Source organism: Bombus bifarius, unplaced genomic scaffold (genome assembly GCF_011952205.1).
Source record: "Bombus bifarius isolate JDL3187 unplaced genomic scaffold, Bbif_JDL3187 scf7180000009125, whole genome shotgun sequence".
Classification (NCBI taxonomy): domain Eukaryota; kingdom Metazoa; phylum Arthropoda; class Insecta; order Hymenoptera; family Apidae; genus Bombus; species Bombus bifarius.
The window spans coordinates 5,496,915-5,522,974 of NW_022884914.1; the positions used below are offsets into that span (position 1 = coordinate 5,496,915).

The 26,060-nt window shown below is 36.1% G+C and overlaps 1 long non-coding RNA gene across 2 annotated transcripts in view; it reads right to left on the reverse strand.

Annotated features, from left to right (window-relative positions):
• LOC117213703 overlaps window positions 1-26,060 on the reverse strand; it is a 91,730-nt gene that overhangs the window by 38,783 nt on the left and 26,887 nt on the right. Inside the window, exons 2-3 of one of the 2 annotated variants that reach the window (XR_004488706.1) lie at window positions 25,059-25,243; window positions 9,710-9,777 (exon numbers count right to left, since the gene is read on the reverse strand). This is a non-coding gene — a long non-coding RNA (uncharacterized LOC117213703). The remainder of the gene's footprint in view (window positions 1-9,709; window positions 9,778-25,058; window positions 25,244-26,060) is intronic. The other variant, XR_004488705.1, reaches the window with a different exon arrangement.

Sequence of the window (26,060 nt, forward strand, 5' to 3'; positions counted from 1 at the left end):
AAAAGCACAGAGGAGAGTCTGCTCCTAGGAGGGTAAATACGCGGTGGTAAAGATTAGCGAAATGTACGCACGAAAATAATTTGGATAAAGCTAATTGTATGCAAATGATACGAGGCCGCTCGGCTTTATAAGACGGGTAAGGGCGTAGATGAAATTGAAACAGCGCAAAGTCTGTGTGTACCGGTATTTGGCCAACGACCGGAAATTACACCGCCACTGTTTTCCTAATTTCGGACACGAATGAGATACCCAGTGACCACTGATACGGAGACAGCACCGGTCCTCGTCATAAATAATCTGAGCTACGGGCGAATGCGTGGCTCGAGTCAATTTAATGGAACAAATAACAAAGCCAGTCGCATATACAAGAGATCTCGAAAGTTTCGTCTCGACAATTTCCTCGAAACGAAATAACGTCGACTGATTGCCACGAGGTTATTAACTCATCATATTTCTGCCAATGTGCAGCACGAGGTATGTTCACGATCGAAGAAATAACTTTCGCCACGAACGAATTAGATTAAATTGCAGTGTTGCCCCCGGAATCCGGCAATATCAATGAATGCGAAATAGTTCCTGGAAGTACGTACATTCTTGTTTATAGGTCACTGAGTATTTTCATTTATAAAAATAGGTCAGTAGTCAAATAATGGTATGATTTAAATTTGCTTATGACATAGGTTATTAATATAGTGCGGACTTTTATGCATTTATGGAGAATTTGAAGATGCAGAAGTAGGAGAAGAAGAGTAGAAGATATAAAAATATATAAAGAAATTTTCCATCTGAAAAAAAATTTGCATAAATATCTAATGGCAACAAATCCGATAAACGTGCTGACAATTACATTCATTACGTCCAATTCAACTATTTGCAAAATATTCACTGTGTAATAGAATAAACCGTATATGAATAATGAACCTACATGTCAAATACATATTTACAATTTTGATCATTAAACAAAGAATTGGCTGCCATTTAAGAGAATTAAAAATCGACGTTGAAATTTCGAAAATAATAAGCGACAGGAAAAGATTAAATTATGGTTTCTTTCGGGCTATGAACTCATTTAGCTAAATCAATCAGTTGTAAAATTATCATAGAATTATTAAAATGGTTCTAATTATGTCTCACGCTGCATAAGCCATTAATTACGGGCCACACCCCAACATCATTAAAATCCGGGCGATTTGCATCGATGCAAATAGCAATTACAATAATGCAAATAATATTTAGCGTAACTATTTTCCCCAGACACATTAGGCATCATCACGCATCGTCTCGTTGTTATTCACAGATTTATTGCATGCCAGCTAAAGAGCCGTGCGTACGTACAACGAGCGAGTAATGTTTAATCAATTAAACCAGGAATTTAATTTCAATTCGGATATCGGTAGGTAGAAGTTGCTCCAATTATCTCGAATTAGTTATCGTCACAAGAGCGTGATACATGAGAATCATTTAGAAATCCAACCGATTAAGTACATTTTCTGAATATTTATTATTTTTAATACCAGTAAACAACTAATGTGTTTCATTTTGAGAACCACATTTCCATCCTTTCCTATCATTTGTATATCTGGAAATTTTCAAGTAAATTTTTAATTTTTTTAATGACAGTAAAATTTTTTTCACAACTTAGTCTTAATGGAGTTAATCAGTTTAGCTTCTGCGTGGCATATCATATTGCATATGAGTATAATTAATTATGTCAAGGCATACCACTCAAGAAAAATCGAGTTTATTTTAGGCGATTTTAACGAGCATTGGCGACGAAGTTCAATTTAGAAATTAGTCACTTTACAATTCATGACTCGCATTTTCATGCACGCTCGTATCTATCCGCAACGGATTCATCGGCAATTGCTACTAATTATCAGATCGAATCCACGTACTCTCTGAAAATGACGTAGGTTACCGAGTGGAAAACTTTCGCATCTCAAAGATGAATCACCAAGAATGTAGGTCGAAGACCTATTTTGCGCTTTTCGCCTGTCTGTCGCTTTATCGATAACGAAGCAGATGGCAAATGTCGATAATATGCGATGCGATTGGTTGGGTATTTCTTTTCAAGATCGTATATCTTACGCCTGAATTATTACGCTTCGATGCGACAAATTTTGTTCGCATATGATACTGAAAGCAATATCGTATAATATTCACTAGTAAAAGTCAATAATAGAAAGATTTTTATATGTACTCGTAATTGCATTAAATTGCAACTAATTAAAAAAAATATCCTAGAAATTGTAGAAAAGTGCCATTTTCTAAATACAAGTACTTCATATTTAACGCTAGTAGAAACTTTCGAATGGGTCACGTTTAAGGACAATTAGTTTCGTCGAACATACAATTTACACTACTTAGAATGTATCATACTTCACACTCGTTATTTATCTAAGAGCTAACGCCAGTCGCTTAATTGACCAATTAAACACTAACAACGAGAATCGGAATAGTACGTGTCAATAAATACCACATAAGCAACGAGTAATTTTGACAGATCTAAATTTTGCAGCATTTAATCCGTGAGTAAACGCATCGATTATTATGGTAATTCTAAACTTATATTCGTAAAATTTGTATTTATTCAACAAATACAATGTCCTATATGAAGAGTAAAGTAAATAAGTGCAAGAACTTTAGCATAAGACTTTTAGTTAGTACGTAAGTATTTAATTTTATACGTGACGATGCAAAATAAAAAATTAATGATAAATTCGTTTAAAGCACGTATGTAAATTGAGATTTTGTGTGAATTATTTGCCTGTGTGAGTTATTAACATATAGTATAGGATAATGAAAAGCAGATCAACGGTGAATTGAAGCAGATAATGAAAATCAGATTAACAGAACCATGGAGAACCAGAATTTGAAGGTATAACCAAACCATTCACCTGTAATATGTACATAAGTATTATATTATATGTTAATACTTAGATTATTAGGAAATAAATAGATATACCAATACAATCAATGAGTCTATTTCAATACAAGTCAATGTTGATTTCGTCATATTCCTTAACATTCCCTTAATAACAAATTGAAACTACCGCCTTATTCCTGAAAATTCTTCAATTGCAATTAATCTAACCAATTAGTTTAAAAAAACTTCATATCTTTTCTAGTTCCAGCGTTAGAAATCTTGGTTGATAATAATAGTAAAACCAATTAATCTAAAAAATCGAAAATCTTTGCTAATTTTAGCGTTAAACCACTGCAATTAAAAACAAAAACCTCACAGAAACGTTGATCAAGGGTCGAGGGAAAAAGCCGTAAAAAGACAGGTCCAACAGCGTGGCAGGTGGACGTTAACATGGATAAATCTGCGGACCGGTGGCGCTTTCTTTCCCTTCGTACGCAGCTCATCGGAATAGCCGTTCGCAGACCCTTGTTTCCGGCTGGCGAAAAATCCAAGCATTCCGGCCCGGTTCCCGCATTCCAGTGTGCCTGCATTTCACTCTGTCCATGTAAATCTCCGTGCCCTACGCTCTTATCTGGCCACGGATATAAAGCCGGCCCTCGTTGCAGCCCAGCCACTCTTACACCCGGCGTTAAGGTGACAAAGTGGAAAAACCAGTCGAGACGGGAATGAGGGAAGAGACGGTCGTGCAAGGGCGTCCAAAACGCGCCATTTATTCCGTGTAGAGAACAGTACCACGAGTGCAGGCGAAGAAAACGAATTCGACGACCAACCACCCATGTTGGCAACCCTCGGCTACTGCGACAGCAGTTTCGTGTTGTCGAAGAAGGGAACGAGGGTGTACACCCGAATGACGGCAGTCTGGCATCGTCGAGACTACATGAAAATCCCATACTCGTAGGGTAGCTAGTAATATTTTGAAAGGCTACCAGTTCGTGTCGAAATGAATATTGTAAGAAAATATATAGTAGATATTAAAACAGCTGTAAGTGGATTGGTCAATACTTATGTAATATTTCAGTATCACGTACAATTTAATTAACAAATTGCTTATAGAGTTTCCTTGATTCTAAGACCTTCGTTTTAGCTTTACTTTAACCCTTACGTAGGCAAACAAAAGGTCAAATCAAATGCTAACAGAATGCCAAAATGATAAATGATTATCCAATAAGTGCGCAATTAAATGTATAACTTTAATATTTGAAACTTCTACATATAAATTTTTAATGAATTGCTATCTCAAGATTATGATGTTTTCACTAGACAATGAAAAACGCAAGTATCTCTTGAAATATTCATTATTTGAGAAAATGTTCGCGATAGAAGATACAGATTCGTTCATAAAAACATATGGTTTCACCAATAGGTAACGCTAAAACGTGCAAATAATAAGACAAGGGTGGCAGAAGGTGTTAGGTGAACCAGTGGAGAATTATTACCTTCACCGAGTCACCGATCCGTCCTCTTGCCGGAATAGCAGCGTAATTTGCACTTGTTGCCGTAAGCGCTCGCGAGAGGAACAGAGAGAAAGAGAGAGAGAGAGAGACAGACAGAGAGAGAGAGAGAGAGCCGCTTTATTAAACTCTCGGAAACTGTTTCACTTAAAATTACATTCAGATTAGTCGGAGATAAGTGGCTGGCCGACAGCATCGGAATTCGGCTGCAAGGTGTAGAAACAGTGGCCTGGCCCACGTTGTTTGTGCAGCGAAACGTATATGCACCGTCGAACTTGGGAGCGCAACGGTTATCCGTTACACGCTTAATTATATCTGGCTACTGATAAATTCCTAGTACCTCTCCATGGTACTTGCGTTGTATCGTAGAGGATTGTTTCATAGAGAGAGAGAGAGAGAGAGAGAGAGAGAGAGAGAGAGAGAGAAAGAGAGCAGCGAGGATTTCAAGATTTCGCGTGACGATTTTAATCATTCTTCCCTGATGTTAAAACGAGGAAGAGTTTTTTAATGATAAAATAAATCATTTTGTGAGACAGTCCTTTGACTGAAAAACAGAAAAGAGTGATGATGTTGGAAAAGCTATTTTTTGAATTTACTTTGGAATTTACTATTATTTATGTCATTCTTTTGTCATAAAAGAACTCATGGAGTAAGTATATAATTTGTTTTCCTGAGAATTGGATATTAACTATGTACTTACGTAACAAAATTGAGAAATTCAGAGCAAGTGGACTAGATCAGTTTGTCTTTTAAGAGGCTGGTATCTTTTAAATTGCGAATTGTCGATGATGAAATCAAGTCAGCTTCTTAGCATAGGAATTTCTCTTTTAACAAATTGAAGACTGAATCACAAATAATCTCTTTCGAAAGGAGAGAATTTCAAGTTAGCCAATCCATTCTCTCCCTACATTTGAATATCGAATAGAATGTCGTACGAGAAATAAATGATATTGCCGTAACCAAGTATAAAGAGGCCAATAAGATTCTTCCACTAAAACAGTAAAAACTTTGTCAAGCGCTTAACTGTGTCACTTTCGTATGATCGTTTTGTTAGATTGAAAAAAAAACAGATAATTTATCCGAAAAGTTGGTAGCGTTGCGAAACGACTGGCACTCGGCGAACCAATGTAATATCTTGAATGTCTGTGGCATGACGTACGGGCGAAGAGCCACTGTGACGGGAAAGCGATTATTTACAGCCAATCAGAGGGAGAAACCTATCTGACGGACAGACGCATAAACGCTTGAAGATCACATCGAATGACACAGAGGATAATCGAACTGACGAAGCACGATTGATAGAACGACGCGTGACGTTTAACACCCCGGTTAAATGGAAAGCTCCTGTATCGTTGAAATTTCATACCATAAATGAAATGCATCCTTCGAAGATGCTTAATCTGTATTCAACGAATGAATATTTAGAATAAGAATTATAAGCAGCTATAGAAAAATTTCTCCTGCTTTCTCACATTTACGTATTTGAAAATATTAATCACGATAATTAATTAAATAACAATTTGGAAACGGTATTTACAAGCTTTACAAGCAGAAGATTCAATACGTTTGAATATGATCTATTAATGCATATGCATATTAATTAAACAAAATTATAATTTCAGAGAAGCCGCGCAGTCCAACTATATATATTCTTTAAATATCTTTAAAACACAACACAATATTTATAGATTATCAGAGAATATATGAAATAATTGCTGGAAAAGTTGTTAGGTTAGTTTCCTCGATTACGTTCGATGCTAAAACAAGATAACGTGGAACCTCTTTTCATTGTTGGATACAAAATTCTCAGAAGCGAAGGTAATATTGTCGTGCGATCGGAGCGCAGAAATACAGAGAATTCTATTTTCAGCAACAATGTCGACTGCAGAGACCTATCCGATAAGTTCATCGAGTGATCCTTCAATTTGCTCGACCGTTCACGAGTGGACCTCGACTGGCAATGTAAATAGCCAGGAGTACCGGAAGTCACGATATATCGGTCGTGCTTGATGATTACGGAATTTGTATAAGCGACGTCAGCCGAGACTCTTAATTAAGAATTACTCTAAAATTATTTTAAATATCTCCAAGTACTCTTTTAGTCCAGGCCAGAACCCACTTTTCGTGTTACTAATGTCATTCGAGACGATTGGTGCATATTTGGAAGATATTACCACGTTGTGTCTGGACCAATTCAAACTGGGCTATTTATGATACACAGTTTGGCTTCCAATAACGACGATCGTTATGCAAATGCGTTACTTCATCGCGCAACATATTGAGGACGCACCTTCGTGCCATTACGGTGACTTGTCTGGGAAGAAAAATTACGTATTCGACTATATATATCGTTCGCACACGCGGTAACATGATGACACTGGATATGTGAGTGTTCAATTTAATAGATGGTAATAGGATCGATTATCTCAGAATTACTCTTATAATACACGCTTCTTGGATAATTAATCCTTGGTATCCGATTCGAGAGGTTCACCGAACCTGCACCCATGAAGTATATCACATCAAACGAGAAATGTCTATAATACCTTTATGAATTAATGCACTAATTTCTATTATCAACATTTGTACGTCTCCCGAACCGAATATTTAATTAATTTTGATAAGTGATTATCCTGACAACAAAGTCATAAAACAACCAATGTCTGCTTGATCTCTCATTTATTTCATTACATAAATGTGTATTAATAACGACATATAATTATTATTCCGTTCGAGTCAGAGTATTAATATTATGATTTCTTTCCAGTCAGAATCTCGCATCTTTTACGATTATAACTAAAAAAAGACAGTAGTTGTACAGGGTCATGGTTAACGAAGATGAACTAGTGTTTTATTACGAGGTAGTCGTATACGCAGTATCGATAAAATCGTTAGAGGCTCGCGTGACGACCCTCTGTGACACCTATTATTCGCGTTTATTAGAACAAGCTTATTCGAATGTGTATCGTTGGCAAACATTCATTGTTACCGCCATAACCAATCCATAAGCTGAATTACTTTCGGATAAATCGACTGGGTGTCATTTTGCGTGTATAGCAGCACCATTTGTTGATATAAATCAAGTTATCAGGTAAAAACGTGAAAACTTTGTTAAATATCCTGTGTCACGCACGCAATGCCATCTAAGATTAATTTCGAAAATTTTACATCGGCTGACATTTTTATATTAAGTATAAAGCGGAACGAATGGCGTCACGGCGTATTCGACGCGTTTCAACGTTATCGGAACAAAAATAAGCTTTACAGGCTGCACGCTGTGTATCTTATGTTACCCACTACACATTCGCGACGAGATGCATTAATATCGTTAATTAAAAATGCTAAGCCGTGTCGGTTTTCGCGTGTCAACGGTGATAACGGGAAGACTAAAAGAAAACTTGTACTCTGTTATTAACATTGAGACGGCAATCTAAACGAATTTTTAAATGCATCCGCAATCGCTGCACGAATCTGGTGGCTAATCGTTTCAGTGTTATCGAGCAGATTGCTTTAATATTTTACACATGGTTTGTAACGTGCGACTAGTGGGAAAATCACGAAATCCATTCGGCTTGTTACAGTACGACAAATTGGTATTTTAGAGAATGATTAGACATTCCCAAATTTCGAGAAGCATTTGCTAAGCACTCGAATATAAAAAACGATTTACAAATTTTTAAATTTTACGAAGTTGCAAAGCATTCGAATACTTTTTAGCAGAATATTTAACTGACATCGCTTCAATTTCACTTGGTAATTTCACTGTCATCACTTAGATTTTGTAAGAATAAAATCACTGCTAGATTCATACGTATACAATTACATCGAATTCGTATTCAAATATACTTGAGCCAACATTTACCGCTTTAGAGGAATATTTGCACGCTAAAATTTACATCGGCGAAATTCTAATGCGTTGGGCAATTAATCCATTTTCAATACGAAAATCTACACAGCATATTCGTGTGTAAGTATTCTAAATAAATCGCTTCCTTAAATGCATCTCGTTGACGTAATTAAATCAGGTCGATATACAAAATTTCAAGATTATGACCTTTACTTCGAAATAATTTAGTAAAACGATACAAAATTTAAAAAATATATCTCTTATCAAAATATATCTCACGTATCGTATCTATCGTATAAAAATATACAAACTTATGCATTAACCTGATAATATAACGCGGTTAATTACACGCATTAAGACCGAAATTAATCGTCTTTCGATTGCGATGAAAACGAGGACAAGCAACTAGACTATTTCGAAGTTTCTTTCATACAATATCAGTTCCGGAAGATAATATTGTACCCATCGAGTCGAATGTATTTCTATCGAAAATTGAATCCATCATTGTGCCGGAAATAGTATTGTGCACGCGGAAACAGCTTTCATCCCTCTCTCTGTACACTCGACGTTCCTATTTTGCTTTTTCCCTTTCCCTCCTTTTCCCCTTATTTTTATTCCGTTAACATCTCTTTTTCCCCGTGACAAATCTTTACCGTCTCTTTATGAAAATACGATACGTATATATAAGCCTATAAGGCGTTCCTCGCACGACGAACACGATGATTCGAATCTTGAATGTTTATAAATCAGTTTACCCTAGAGTTTCTGCGCGATTTTTCATCGGCCGTGCAAGAAATAACGATGGAAACGGTTAAAAACGAACGCGGGTCAGAGGTTTAGCGAGCGAAAATACCGAAACGGAGGGGGATAGGGAGAGAAAGAGAGAGGTAAAATACAAGCAACGGTACGGGAAACCAATATCATGCCAACAAAATCGATACCGGCTAAATAAATATTGTTTGAGAGGCCACCGAATTGACAGTGAGCCCCGACGACTGCACGAATGGAATATTTATTCCGCGGAACTAGGGAATGAAAGTCGCGCCGGGAAACCTACGGCAGACGCTTTGTATCCTTATATGTGAAGTAAATTGTGTTATTAGTGTGTAATTGTGTAATTGTGAAGTAAATTGTGGTATTATTTATCAGGATCAACTAATAGCGGCGAAATTAGGCGACGTTCAATGCGAGGAATAAATTTTGTGGCCAGTCGTGAGAACGAGGGTTAAAAAAAATATTGTTAAACAAAGTTCTGATAATTATATCGCGGATTTTTATGCATTCGTGTAAAGTTCGAAAGTTGCATATAACATGCAAAATTACATAAAATATCCAAAGCAAAATACTCGCATAATTTCTAACAAGTGAAAATATTGATAATCAAAGTAAAATGAAAAATTCCTTATGAATATTAATATGCAATGAAAAGATCTTTCGAGTGAATGTCACCGAAATTAAAATGACAAATTTGCTGAAACTACTCACCTTACGATGCATAACTTCGAAATGAATAAGTCCGAAAGCTATGATACTCCATCCTTCGTGGAAAGCACCTGCAATAGAAAGAATAGCGTTAGCATTGACAATAACTGGGGCAAAAATAGATTATTAGCTAATTGGCGCGAATTGTCACGAATTCCCGGTGTAATTACATGTTTTATTTGAATTGAAGCCACGGGCTTTTTCCATTAATTCGTAAGGAATCTCTTTCCTCTGCTTGTTTTTTTTTTTTTTTATTCAAACGCCCGATACATCGGCTCGTTGACAGTTTTCGCCTGTCTGTTTTCCATTCTTTTTCTGTTGTAATCGACGGACATGGTTCGCAGTTAACTCGGTGTAGGATGATCAACTGCACGATATCTCGCGTGAATTCGTTTTTTGATCACAGGCGATTCAAAGGTCTGAAGCTTTTTGTATTTAGATCTATCGACTGCGCATTTTTGTGTCCCTGGATTTCGAGCCGGTTAGATTCGGCAACTCCGCAACCGATAAATTTTTTGCGGATGGAAAATAGACCCGATGTACAGGGTGTTTCGCGGGTCCATAATAGATTGTTTCATGAAGATGATTTAAGGCACGAAAGATAAATACAGGGGAATACCAAACGTTCTTCGATGCTGTATATATTCTTATAATATCGCGCAGCTGTAACATTTTATCGACGATAAACGTGTATTTTAATCCATTATTGGAGATAACGTGCGAAAAATTCTCCTCAAAAATTCTTCTTTCGAGGAAAATTGTATCTAGATACAACCACCTCTGGGATGATTTGTTTAAAGGAAAAAGAATGATTTAATTTTTTACCGAGTTATGTTTTATTCATTTATTTATTAAGCTCAGTATAATTAAGCAAAGTGGAAAAAAATTAAAAAATTTTAACAGCACTAAAAAAGATGTATGATCTGTACATTTTTCGTATATGTTCTCTGTTATATTTTTTATGTTCCCATATTTCTTTTATTCATTAAAAATACATTACATATAATAAAATAATTCTAGATTACTATAAAACATGTAAGATTAACAATATGAGAATTTTTTAAAGGGGCTATGACTACGATATTTAGAAATTAGAATTCCAGGGACACAAGCATATATATACAGCATATTGAATAGTTGCAATGTAAATGTTTCTGTGTATACATGTTTTAGGATAAGTCTTTTGAACTGTAAAAGGGAATTTCTAGAGTTCTAGAGAATCACGCTCGTCATGCTTGCTACAAAAATTTTTATGAAATGGCTGTTACATTGAATATTCAAATAGGTATCTTTCTTCCGAATATCTACAGGAAGAGAAATACCCAATTTAGCTATGAATCTAATTGATAAAATAAATTACGCTTGCAATATCGATTGAATGAAACGTTTTGTGTTTTAATATTTGCTCACTGTTATTGTTGCATTTGGTATCTAGAGTGGAAAGGATGGAGAAGTGAAGAATAATATAAACTATTTCGCTATTGGACGATCCATCGTTTCGTAGTTTCGTCGAAACGTTTCGTGTACACGGAGAAAATATTCTTCGCGGACAGACGGAAGTATCTCCAGCAAACGGAGCAGTATTTTCTCCAGCATGAAACGCAACGAAAACTATGTTTTATCACGTCCAGATTATTACGATGTGCCAGCGCATGGATGGCCGAACGCTCCTCAATATACGAGAACGTTTTGAATGTCGACGACAGACTGGGGAAATAATCTTTGAAGAAACATCTTTATTTCACCTTTATAAACACTTTGAAAAAAGCTACCGCGACTTTTGTGATACAAATAATCTGGCTTCTTTTTATCAAGATACGAAGCTGGTTTTGAGTTTTCTTAAAGAGATTTATAACAGTTCATCCCCAAAGTTTGTGCGAATAACAATTAAGTCTAGTTTAGTTTAGTCAAGTCACCTAAATTCGAGCAAACTGAAACGACGTTGCTAGTGTGAACTTGTGATTTACATGGCTTGAAATATCCTTGCAAGTTACTACCCTCATGAATTCAAATAACTTGGCTATTTTCAACTATGCTTCGTGGTATAATTAAAAAATCATTAATTATCGAGATGTACTTCGATTAGTTTTTAATATAAATAAATTAGCTGAAAGATTGATAACTGATTAACTAGCAAATGAACGATGAAAAATAGAAAAGGAGAAATTAATTTACAGTAGAATAACTTTGAAAGTATAATATCCGTAATTGATCGATGAAATTTTCTGCACTTTATTGATGCGTAGAGAAAGTATTGACTGAATAAGCGTTTGCCTTATTATGATTCCCGTAGCGAAATAGTGATCGATCAGGAATTAATTTCTATGTTCGAAGAATACTAATTCGAGGCCAATTTTCTCTGTACTTTGTCTTCTTTAGCTATAGAAGGATACCTTCTAACGATCATGAATAGAAAGGCTTCTGTCGTTTAAGAGTGGAAGAAAAATTTCAAAGTAAGGTAGTTAAACGATAAATCATATAATGAATAGAATCGATCAAACGTTTTAACGTTATTAGTTAAGATCTTGTCACGTATGATGGATTATTATTAAAATGCGCGTATTATTTAAAAATCAGATTTAATTGGTTCGAATTAAAATATTCGTCGTGTCTAAATATTCATCCTTATTTAATAGCATTTCGATATTGCAGTCAATGTTAATATTTTAATAATCCCCATTTTAAATTTAATTAATGTACCTGGATAATCGTAATTAAATCTTTAATGCAATTTAATGTCAGTTATTAATGATGTTGCTATTAACAAAGATCTTCCTCGCGCTATATAAATTATTTTCATATACAGCCATATTCGTTGTACAAATAAAACTTGTTACAATTTATAACGTAAGCATGGTTTAATTGTTATATTATGTTCATTTTTGAGTTGTGGATAATGTTTTACGAATTATTTCAATATGCATTAACATGTATCAAATTTAAATTAAAGGATTCATGTAATGCTTACAACTAACTAATCAATTATTCATCCAAATTATATTATACCTATTTATATAAAATAATTCATAATGATATCATTATACAACTATTAGTCTACTATGTAACGTATCTATTGAATAGCTTGCACACTTTTTGTAGTTCACTTGTATTATGCAAGTTAAGTAAGGATCCCTATCTATTATGCAAATTCATATTCTTACGAAGATAATTAAACCTAGATAGATTGTTTTACTTATTAAATATTATAGAGATCGCTATACTCTGAATATTGTATACATTTTTGTAAATTATTTGCATTTTGCACTTTCAATCTTCTCATAAATACATAAATCTCTGTAGTCTAATTATAAGCGATAATGAACGTCATCACATCCGACACTAACTATACATTCGATCAATTACCTAAAAAAATAAAAAAATTAAAAAAATTTTCCGATCGAAAACATTCGCAATAATCTTCAGTACGATAGGCATTAACAATTCTCGTGGTCGTGGTGCACTGCTGGTACACGCACGCGTGACAGACACGGTTAATCGCGGTGGTGGTGGATCGTCAGCGGAAACGGCGCGCACCCGGACGGCAGACGATTTATATTCCAATTCAACGGGCGCTGAAAAATTTCGGCACGAGTTATGTTCACAATCACGACACCGAAGTTATATGTCTTGAACGTTATAGAGGGCAAAGGCAGCGAGGACTTCCACGGCGCTCTTCGTAGAGACTTATAGAAGAGCCATGGAAGATGGGCAGCTTGCCAAAAGGCTGTAACACTGATCCGAAACCGAAAAAGAGTCATGTATCATCGGTGACTCGATTGTAATACGTAAGTAGCTTTCTCCGATCGACTGATCTTCGATGGCATGTTCGATTCTGTCGCGTGTATCATTGTTCGTTATGGAATTCGGAAATCGATGCTGGAAGTCGATGTTGTATTGTAATTTTGCTACGTGGTAGTAGAAATATGTATCGCGTCGGATGTAGCTATTTTGCGGGATTTTTGGAAGACATTTTTGAGGTTAGAGTAATAGTGAGTTAGGAGAATGTTTGAAAAGTGAAAATTTTAAAGGAAACGTGTATGGGCAAGTAGTGTTATCCAGTGTTGAGAAAAGCTGATAATGAATAAAAATAAAAAATGATATTTTATTCGCCATTAGCGAATAAATATGCGATCGAGCATGTATTTATCCGAACAAAAATTTATTTGAATAAGAAATTATTCGCATAAGGATTTATCCGAGTAAAAATTTAATCGAATAAATCTTATTCGGATAAAATTATATATTATATACAGATATTTATGCTACATCAGGATGAACATGGTATTGAACGTGAGATATATTTTCAAGCTACATTGTCCACTTGTAATATTGACTTTTATAACCAATTTTTCTCAAATGCCAGATTAAAAAGTTTATTGTTCTTTGGTAAATTGTTCATTTGACATTTATTCGTGACAATTATTCATTTCACATATATTAATAGTAAAAATTCTACAGTATCTGGTATTTGTATATACTTATAATGTAAAAAATTATGTGGAAACAAACAATTATTCGTATTAATATTCCAATAATTCTGCAATTATTATTCGAATAAATAGAGGAAATAATTTGTTACGGATAACATGTAATTATTCTACAGATAAATTATTCGATTGATACGAATTTATTCCGATAATTATCTTCGATAAATATTTATTCGAGACAATTCGAATAATGCCCAACTTTGGTGTCACCTATTCTTCATTTAATTTGTTTGTAAGATAAATTCTTAAGTCAGATTAAGAGCTTCTCCCTTTGGTACAGTCAATATCGACATTTTTTTCAATTTACAGATCAATATATATTTTATACAGTCTCAGATAAAAGATAGGAAGTGTAATCAAAAGGCATGAGAAATAGGATTTAATGTATGGAAAAAAGAAACGGAATACATACACATTTCCGCTTTCCATTCCCTTGCGAGAGGAAAGAAAGAAACGAAAGTAACAATGTATCAAAGGAGACAAACTTAAATCTTGTTTTTACAAAGAAGTTATAGATCATTAAATTATAATATAAACTCCTTCTATATTCTTAGTCAGTAACATTTAGTGTGTAAAACCCAACAAGCTTCTCAAATCATTCTCGTTCAAAATTGCACAGCGAGACAGCGAGAAGTTAAAGCTGACGTCTCGAGTTATCAAACTCCTCTGTGCAACATGCTCCAACGAATCAAAAACAAAAATCAACAGTGTAAAAACTTAATACTTCTCCTTAATACTACAAGAAGTTTCCCGTTTTCCGAACATTTACGGACATCGCGAACCACATCTGCTAAAATTATGTTAGTTTCACAAGCAGCGGTACGAAGGCGCGTTCGAACCGAGGCAACGACAAACTGAAACGAAGAACAACAAAGGAGCAAAAAAGAAAAAAAAAGAAAATAAAGAAATGATGAGAAAAAAGAAACGGAAGAAACGAGTTCCCGTTATCGATCTATGCAACAGCAGGCCTGCATGAGAGAGAGGAATGGGACGTGAAGTTTCTGCAGTTAGCTCGCGTAAATTATGCTGGATGTAAATGAAGGAAAAAGCGAAGGGTATCGCCAGGGCGAAGAACCGCCTAACCAGAAGCTATAATTTCCGCTTGAGAAGACTCATAGCTTCATGTGCGTGCAAAAATCTTCCATCTATCGGAGTTAAGGCGTATTTGCACTTCTACGTTTCAGATGTGCGCCATAGATGATTCATTCACAGTGAATGTCAAAAGTGAAAACTGTATTCAGGCCTCGGTTCGATATTGAAATTCGTTTCATAAATTTTCAAACTATCGACGATTGAAATTGTTGACACGATTAATTAGTCGGTAGAGCTGTGTGATATCCGAACGGTTGTTTCCTTGTTGCCAAACTTGTTAAGTTTAGACTTGTTGCTGTTGCTTTACTACGAACGAAGTATCCGTTCCATTCATCGAGAATATCGACTGTTCAGTCTGAATTAAATACAGATGAAAACAATCTTTACGTCTATCACTGTTGGTGAATCATTCCTGTTCTAAAGTTGTAGAGTCTATACTTGTCTTTAGAATTATTCGAGGAAGGGTGGTAGCTAGCCGGCTTGATGTGGACTCGGGGTTAAAGGAAAAAGATCGACATGGCTGAGACGAAATAAGAAACGTCGATGGAACGGGAGTGTGAAGGGATGATAGAGGGGCGAAATAGAATAAAAGATGAACGCGTGTGCAAATTTGAAGGCGATCGCCGGCGTCAGGTGCTCCATGGATATATACAATTCTCATGAACGAGGCTGGTTTGAATTCTACAGCGGTAGAGAAGCAGTAGCACAGCAGTTGCAGCCAGCATTGCTGGAGAAAGAGAGATACGGGGCCTCGGTTGGCTAGGTTGCAGCTGTGGCTGCTCCAACTGTCGAGTGGATCAACCGTTCTCCTGGTGTAATAACGAGCAGAGGGAGGAAACGCGAAACCGGGTCACGATGCCCTCAGAAATTAAACGTAACGACCGCTGTAAAGGCGTAAGACGCGAATGATTACACGCTGGAATTAATTCACGTCGAAGAATCGACGTGCTTGATAAGAACGTGTCGAGGAAGTTTCATCGATGAATACCTTGTAACGAACTCGCTTGCAGTTTTAGCTTAGCGGTAAGAAGGGGTTGCCTATGGCTGCTTTAAAGTACCCCAGCTAGGGTGGCTGCTTCTAATTCCGGCAAAGGGTGTTTCCTTTCTTCCTTTATCTTGCTTTTTTGAGGGAGAGTGGGATTTACAAACGAGACGATTCTTTTCGTCATTGTTCAAGAAGAAGATTTCTTGCGTGGATTCTTTGATGTATATAAATATAATAAATATTAAAAATATTAATGTATATAATATAAAATTATTGTGATAATATTCGAGGTTGCTTGGTCTTTTATATGGTCTTCGGTTGCTAGCTTAAAAATGTCTCTTGGTATAAAAATAGTAAAAGATGAGTTTGAATCTTGGGAGATTGTAATAAATGTAATATAATTCACTAATTACTTGATTTTACGAGAGTACATTGCGTAGAAGTAGGATGTTTAAAATATACATGGACGACGCTGGAAAACTTTCCAGGAATAAGCTGAGTGACAAACTTAATTATCTTATACCATGGCACGTTTTAAATTATTTATAATGTGTTTAAATTATGAAGAACTTCCAAGAACCGTCTTCCTGCGACATTGGTAAAAAGAAATCCAAAGCTCAGTCAAAACTCATCAACCAAAACTTGAACATTGATTAATGCAAAGTCGGGAACGAAGAAAGAAATAGCGTCTTTGCTGGTAAACCCGTTAAAGTATAAGAACTCGCATATAACCGCGGACAGAAGCAAAAAGAGAACCCGTTTAAGCGGTGTTCTCTTAGTAGATAAAGAACGGGCCGGATCCCGTAAGTTTGAGAAAAGTTTCCCGGTTACAGATTTGTAATATTGTTTTCAAATTGAAAATTAAATCTTAATTTTTCTTCCTCTGGAATTAACTTATTTTCCATGTCGCGACTCGCTTCCCTGAAGCGGTGGAAACGAACGAAAGAAACAATTTCACAGGAACGGGAACTTTTCCTAGTTCGCTTTCCCCTCTTTCACTTTTAATTTTTTCCACTCGAATTTCAACGGGCCAACGAAAGTGCTTCAATTTTTGTTTTCCAAACTTCTCGTCTCGTAGCCCAGCGAACAAAGCCCGGCTAATATCTGAAACGCAATCCGTAGAAAGGGAAAACGACCTCGGTTATCGTAACTTCGACAAAAAAAAATCGACCTTCCTTTATCTTCTTTTTACCCAGGTTTTTTCTTCTTCTCTTTTTTCTCTTTTTTCTCTCCTTTTTTTTTGAAATTTGCAACGAACGTGAGCGTTTGTGTAACCAGATGCAAGTAGTCGCGTAATCTTTGACGATATCACGAAATTCCGGCACGAGTTTCGAAGTTATCTCGTGTACGTACCGACGTTCGGCGACGCTATCACGTTTACCACCATTGAATGCTAATCTAATTCGTGAATATTCGTGAATAAGGAAAAGCGTTGCCGTAAATGCGGCATACTTAGGAGTTACGACATGACGCGATTGTGCAACTCGCTCGTGATGGATTTACCGGGAACGACGAACCGCACAGAGTGGTCGTTGTGAGCAAAGTAGAATCGTCGGACAAAGGTACCTTTGTTAGAACCTAGGGATAACCTAGATTTATTCAATTGCTTCGATTCGAAATTCAATGACAACACTGCTTTCATTCAGACTTGGAAACCAAGTGGAGATAAACGACGATACAGTGAAGTGGAGATACTAAGCAGTGCCTTGATATATGGCCATGTCGCTTTGCTTTTGATTATTAAACTTTATAGAAATTATTTTGTCGTGTCGTTTGTTGTGAAATTATTTTTGTAGCGTTGTTACAAATGTGTTTTTAAAACTATCAGTTCGGTGGAAATTTTTAACGATGAATTTCTTATGAGTATTATTCTTCTGGAAAAATTAAAACATAGTGGTATTTTCTAACGAAACTGAAACTTCATCTTGTTCTATGACTATTATTCTTTTCGCTGACAGTCATAATGTTGGAAGACAGTTTTTCGCATCTCTTAAGCAATTAACGTTTTTGAGCTGAGTGTTACTCTTAAATGAAATGAAAAAAGAAATAGCATAAACCCCGATTATTCCGCAACAGCATACAAACACGATAATTGAACGAGTTATCAAGTACTGAAACAAAACTCGAGTGTCGTACTTGTTCCAGCGGCAGTAAGACGATGATCGGTGATTTCATTTAGATTCACCGAAGAATCGTTTCCACGGTTCCATAACATTAGCATAGAAACAACCGGACCGCTTTAGCACACCATCCAAGTCTTCTTGCGCGACAACTTTCGCGGAAGTTTCGCCGCGATGTCATTTCAGTCCCTCTTTCTCCAAGATTCCACGATCGTTCCAAAGGATACGTTAATGGGAAGACATTACCAGCCACTATAAGAAGTTCCTCCGTGTCTTTATACTTACACCCGTCTTTTTTTCTTCTACTGTTTTTACAGCAAACCTTGTATGTCACGGGTAAATAGACTGAGAGTGTGCCAGTAATAAAAAGTAGATATAACTACTGTCCCATCGTAATTCGTAGGGCAACAGAAACCGCGCCAGCTAACTCTCGTTAACTCACCCTAATCGCTGTGGTTTATAGGAGAGGACCATTTATTATTACGTCTTAACGCCTTCGATGAGCTATAACAACGTCTTCGTAAGTGTAACATGATTTTCCAGGGTGATGGATTCGATGGAGCAATAGTTATGGAGTATGGGAGGCGAGTTGGGAAACAATAACGTATTGTAGTAATATCGTATATGGTGTGATAGAACTTGGGGCGAGATGAATGAAAGAGGATGCTTTTTATGGATAATTGGCTATATATATATATATATAAAATTGTACATTATATTGGACTATATTATATATTATATAATATTATAATAATATACAAGGAGATTTCATTTCGAATATCGTAGGATTCAGAATAATATATTTCCAAAATCTTTGTGTCCTACAATCCAAAGATTACAAAATAGTTTCATTAAATAATTGTTAACTTTGTTAAAATGAATTCTATAATTAAATACTAACATTCTAACTACAGGACATAAAACTTTCCTGTGGTACGCGTTCAAATACTCACTAATTAACGTAGAACTATTTGTACTAGCAAACTTTCAAATAATTTTGCGCATACCATAAACAGAATAACATATCCTCAACTTCCACTCTCGTGCAATATTATCCCGCAGCAAAATAGCATTCCAAAAGAAAACAGTGTCGCAAACGGATATTTATGGATATTTATGCGATTATTCCTTATCCACTAATTCTTCTCACAACTTGGTCAGCGATTTCGAGAAGCCACGCCGCAAGTTGCAACGGCGGACTCGCGCGGGACGAACAAGTTCGGCGAGGTTTCGTGATAAAAAGTTTCGATTTCCGAGGCAGCGCGAGCTTCCTCATCGTCGAGCGGAATTTACGGAGCGGAACGAGTATCGACAAGTAGAGGCTGGTATCAGGGCATAACTGAATTTCCGTATAAGCATAGAGAAAAGAAGCAAATGAGAGAAGGGCTGCGGATTTCGGCCGCGGTCAGAACATGGAGAGTAGCGAGTGCCGTGACACAAGATGAAAGTAATTAAATAAAGGCTGCTGATAGTATACTAGCGAAAGGGACAAAGGCACGTGAAAAAGCAAAAAAGAAACTTTTGCTCTTGAAATGCTTAATCGCAAAAAACCTTTAAATTCCCGGCGTATTTTAAGTGTAATGAATTGATAAAAGTTATTTTACTTAGCGTGGGATAAAGTGGGATATTTACTCGTGCTTATTTATGATAAAGTTATTCAAATAATTTATTATTGAAATAATTTTCTCGTCCTTGTTTCTTTCTCTTGCTGTATCTAAAGAAAATACGCGATATTCTCTCTACCTCTGTTATTATACTATAGATTAATGGTGCCTCCTAATATACGAAATTTGGTTATTCTATGCAAAAATTCAAAATTGAAGTTTAAGTTGTTGAAGCTTCTATGGCTCAAAAAATCCTATTTTATTACAATTTGTTCTTACAAGAAAAAATTGTTACTGTAAAGATGATACATTGCGTACTAAAAAATGTTGGCTAGAAACACCCTGTTACAGGAAGGAAATAAACTAATATCGCGTGGCGTTGGCCGCAGGAATTATTCCGCGGCCAAGTTTTCATATTAGCGTTACAAAACGCGAGCAATTCGCAACAGAAGTCACGGCAGGCTGTGCTCGCGCGTTTGTTTCGCCGACGAGTGCTTTTACGAGAGCTCTGCGCGGATTCGCACACAGACCTTGCTAAAAGTCGCCACGAAAGATCGTTCCTCCGACTATTCGCCAACAAACTTCGTCTTTCGTCATCTCGCTTCTGGTTTAACCTTATTTTCCGACGCGAAACCACGCTATTAAAACGTGCCACTCTTCGGATAATCGACCCCAACTTTTACGTTTTCAAGGAGGATTGAAGCAAGGAAAAAGAAGAATAATATCGTGGATGTAAAATCTTGTCACGATGGATTTCCAGTTGACAGGAATTTAAGGCATTGATATAGCTTGGTTTGATTTAGTTAAATCTAATTTTGTTTGTAACAATTGTAATAATTTGTAATACTTTTGTTTGTCAATATTTCGGGAAGGAAGAGGTGTATAGATTGAGAATTTCTGAATGATTAATTGACTTCGAACGTTGAAATGTACGTTATTGTAGAGAGTATTTGCTATATAGAATAACAAATAGAAAATTTCTCACTCTCTATTTATACTCAGATATTATATCTTCAATTTTTAATTTCTATATACGAAGGAATTACAAATTAATTACTATGTTCGTTACTCGCTAAAAAAATATTTGCATGAAAATCATGGAAACAAAAAGATCAGACGTTTAAAAGTTTCGCACAGAAATCCTCTGCTTCCTAAAATCTAACGTAATCTAACAACCTGAAAAGTAAAATTCAACAACTTCAAACGTTCAATATTCAAAGAAGCTTTCACAAACAAATTGGCACGGTTACAGGCAATAAATATTCCAATATACTTTCATACTTATCCTCCCCTACAACTTAAGCCCAATTTTATTCAAACAACATTCCCCCAGGGTCGTAACCTCCCTCTTTAAAAGAAATTCCCTAAGCCTCCTAAATAACTGAATTGATAAAGTAGCTACCGCGTAACAAACGACGCACCCTATCTCTTTTTCCTCTTTTTAACCTGCTTCATCCACGCAATCTCATTTGCTCTGTATGAAAATACTCGCAACGCTTCTTATACTATGGATACATATGTATATTGCGAATATATCGAGGCCAGTACTCTGTCACAACCCATTCCGTTCGTTTCACGCGCAATTAACTTTCCATCGCGTCAGTCGTGGTGAATCGGCTGCTTTTCAGCCCTCCGATGCTCAACTCGAAAACGAACGGAAGGGGTTGATGCGTAAACACTGATGCGTTACATCGCGCAGGTCGCGCAGCCACACAATTTTTCATTTCACCCGATTCTATCACGCGTCAAGTAGAACGAGAAATATTCCCGCGACTTTGCGTTATTGCACAAGCAAAATTCAATGGCGGTCGTATATCGTCGGCTGACAGGTCGTTGCTCGTCCCATCATGCTAAATGCGCCGTTTTAAGGAGGCATCTCTGACACGACCAATTTTGTTCCGTATAATAAATCACTTTGACATCTGTTAATAATGAAAATAAATAAATATCGACAATCAAAAATGCAAAGTCGTGAAAGTCTAAAAAGAATATGGAGTGAAGTAAGAATATGGATGGTGAAATATCCACAAGTAGCTGGGCTAGAATGTCTTAGCATTATACGCCCAAAGTATAAAAAGTCGCGGCCAAATGATGTTGTAATGTCAGCCAGGAATATATCCATTGATTTTCAAGCGAATTTTTCCCAAAACCGAAGCCTTTGATTTTATGCAATAATAATTTTATCGCTTTTAACTTCCGATTTACTTTAACCCGTAGAAATTATCACTAAAAGGTCGGTGCTAAAAATCTTCTAAAAATAATTTACAAACAAGAAAATAAACTGAAAGTAACTACGGTGATCTCTCGGAAAACGTTTCACGACCATCGTCGTATTTAAAGGGACTCCGTTGAAGCTCACTGAAACACGAAATAAAAAGAAAGAATTCTTTATCGAATCGATGAAAACGAAGGGAGTATTTTGGCTTTCTTCGCGGCGCGTCTTAGTTGTAACAAATGAACGCGCTGGCTGCAGGATCGATGCCGCAATTTCAATAAAGCTCGAACGAAGAACGCTTTAAATCCTGGAAAAAGTACTAACGACCGGGAATCGTTCCAGCAAGATTGCATTTCAGAGGTGAATCGATGCGATCCTTGACAGTTCCACTCGCGAGTGTAGATACGCGCGGTAAATGAGATCCATCAGGTGTAACATTCGAGCGTAAAACTCTCTCTCACACGTGTCGCGTTCACGACGGCTGAGATAAGACTCCTCCTCGAGATCGTCGCGTGCTCCAGTCCGTCTGTTTCCTTGGGTAATGGCCGACGAGACACTAAACGTGTTCTAAAGTGAACAAACGAGTGAGGTGTGAACTGGATCGGCTTGGTTGCTTTCTTCGAAGGTATTTCTCCAACTTCTTTGTATCGGGAGATAGAGGATTTTGTTTGTTACAAAAATACCGACTTCATTTTACGAACCTTTGAATCACCGACATCGAGTGAATACTATTACGAGTGATATATTTCATAATATTTCTGTATTTTTTATATAATTTTCTGTTAACATATTTGACCTTAGTAGACGTAGAATTTTTTGATGCGTTGCTGTTTCTTTAAATATCTAATTGAAAAAAAAGAAAGTGAAAGTTCGTCTAATTTCTTGAAGCATGTAATTTAAATTAAATTACAAGCAATTTAGAATACAATCGTAATAATTGTAAAAAAATAAGCGGTTATGTAGAAACGAAATCCTCGAAAATTGAAAGCGGAAGATAATCGAAATAACCCTTTGTAATCCTAGACAGAGACGTACGAAGTATACCGGGAAGCAACGAAGTTCTGTGTTATAAATTGCAATCTGAAATACTAAATTATCCTCATTCTGTGAAGACGCTTCATTTTGACAATTCCATTATCGACGTGTGCTATAAGTAAAGTCCGGCTGGAACTCTAATCAGTGGACTCGATTAAAGGAGGAAACGTATGAAGCAGTTTTTTACGCGATTCGATAAATCCTGCAAATAACGGAGACCGAAATTAGGTGAGATATTACTTTCCCTTCAAACGAATCACTTCCGTTCCTCTTACGTTGTCATTTTTATATCCCGATAAATGAACAGAAACAGATCACCTCGCCTACCAACGTTCTAGTATATAGCAACAGTTTTGTCCACAGCATCGGCGAATTGTTCTAAAACTATGCACACGTATTTAGTATCGACAAATAAAATTTAGCGGAAAAAAAGTGAAGGTAATCTTTTTCCGGTGCACACGTTCGATCGGAGATGCATTACTTATGGCACATTTAACTCGTCGAATAGCTACACCACCTTCCTTATTGAAGTTTTATTCCGGATAATCGGTATCCGTAGGGATCGACCTTTTCTCTCATAAATTTCATCGCCTTTCGATTTCGTTAAGCGAAATGCATTGTTTTTCCGATAATACTGCGATGATAGATATTTGTAAAAAAGCTTTATTTGTGAAGAAAATTAGTTTATACGAACGCTATTTCTGTCGTTCTATAATTTTATATACAGCGACAGATGGAAGCGTATTGAATAAATTATACATTTTATTTATAAATTGAAATTTTCATGAATATAGTTATATCGACGAAATTCGGAACGAATCTGGAAATGTATATAGAAGCTACAAACGAGCATAGTTCAATATTTCGGTAAATATAGAATATTTCACAATTCATCGCAAATGTTGGATATTAAACATTGAGTAATTTCGAAATGACGAACAATTGTTGAACCGTCGAGAACTTCTAATTTTAATTCATTTCAGATAACGAGCTACCGTAGAATTTTCAATATCTTAATGAAATGAACGCAAGACATTTGACAAAGAGAATGGAGACAAGAGTTCGCAAACAATATTTCCAGATGTCCTAAATATAACTGTCGCACACAGCTGCACTGTAATGAACAATTTGCTCCTTAATCGTTACTATCATCGGTTTATTCGCTAATCCATAGTTGCCGGCCATTGTTACCGTAGCGTGCCCATTAACATACACCACATACTAAGAGGAACGATATAAACGATTAGCATAAATTCATACTAGATGGAAAATTGAACTCCACCTATTGGATCTACCTATAATACAGGCTTAAATTTAAATTTTATTTAATTAAACGTTAATTTAATAAGAGCTCTGCTTCTCATATTTCTTTCATGGTCTTTATTTATAAGCAAATTTCGTACGTAGCTACCAAACCAGTCACGATCTCTTTAACTGTGTAATTAAATTCTGAACTTAAGATGAACCTGGACATCGTTGAACCTTCATTTAATCATCTGATTTGTAAGCATTTGAAGATTACCTTATTCAACGAAACAAACAAGAGAAAATATTAGCCTCGGCCGATCAGAGATCCCGTTCGGCGAACGTCTCATGCAGGCGTGGGTAATTTATTCCGCCTTGGGACAAAACATTGCCGACTTAACAATCTAGTGTGGCACGTTGAATTAATCGCCGCGTCAAACGCATTTCACATTTAAACACGTAATCGCCATTCACCGTGATTTCACGTTTTTAATAATTAACGTTCGCCGCAGTGGGATGTTCGTAAGCTAATCGATGTAGCTTGGAGTTTTTAAAAAATCGAAACGAACCTGTCCTCGGAGGAAATGTTCCTCGAAGATAAATCAACTGTTGTTTTAAGAGGGCGAGAACGTTATTCAAGATTTTATCCACGGATGCTCATTGAAATCTTTCTTCCCATTCCTTTGCTGTCATCGTGCCGCCACTACCGCCTCCTTTTTTTGCCAAGATGTTTTTGCTACGTTTTCTTCTGACACTGGAAAAGAGGATAAATTATAACGCAAGAATAAATTATACCGCGTTACGTTTTAACTGACGTCTGTTAATGTTTGATTGCAACGGACCGATGATCGTATACATGTAGATGACAAAGAGAAACTACATGGGCTTTAATTATTTCGAAGTGTGTTTAGAACTCTTCTGCCCCCTTCCATTTGAGATATCGTACAATGTTGCGTGTCTTCTTTGAAGAAAGATAGACATTACATATGTATAAGAAACGTTGGTCAAGGCTAAAAAGTAGTTAAGACAATTTTCTGTAAATTTGGAATAATAGAAACGAAACAAAAATAGTATTGTTTGTTATTGCTTAGTTCGTGGATGCGAAAAATGAAACAGATTACACGAACAATATGTCGAGGAGAATCGTTTTCAGCTGAATCTCTCAGCTTCGCTATATTCCCATGACCTTTGCATTAAAATTCTTCTTATCAAAGGGCAAGTAATCTAAAAAGGATTTTCTATTTTGCCAGATTCTATGTATATCTTGCATCCTTGACCCCAGATTTTTATGCTGAACACAGCGATTTTTATGCTGTCTAAAAGCTTACGACATGTATAAGCACAAAGGCGGGAGAATATTGTAAAGATATAAAAAAGTTTACAAAAGCACAACAGAACAATGTTCTGTCACTCTACACTGTTTCCACTCTAACTCGAATTTAACCCAATTATTTCGAGGTCATTTAAATTTGAATTCAAGGCCGTGTCAAAGACATTATCACTTAAAAAAAAGAAAAAAGGAAAAAAAATTCTATCAATCCTATTAATTCACGAATTACAAAATTTTATCA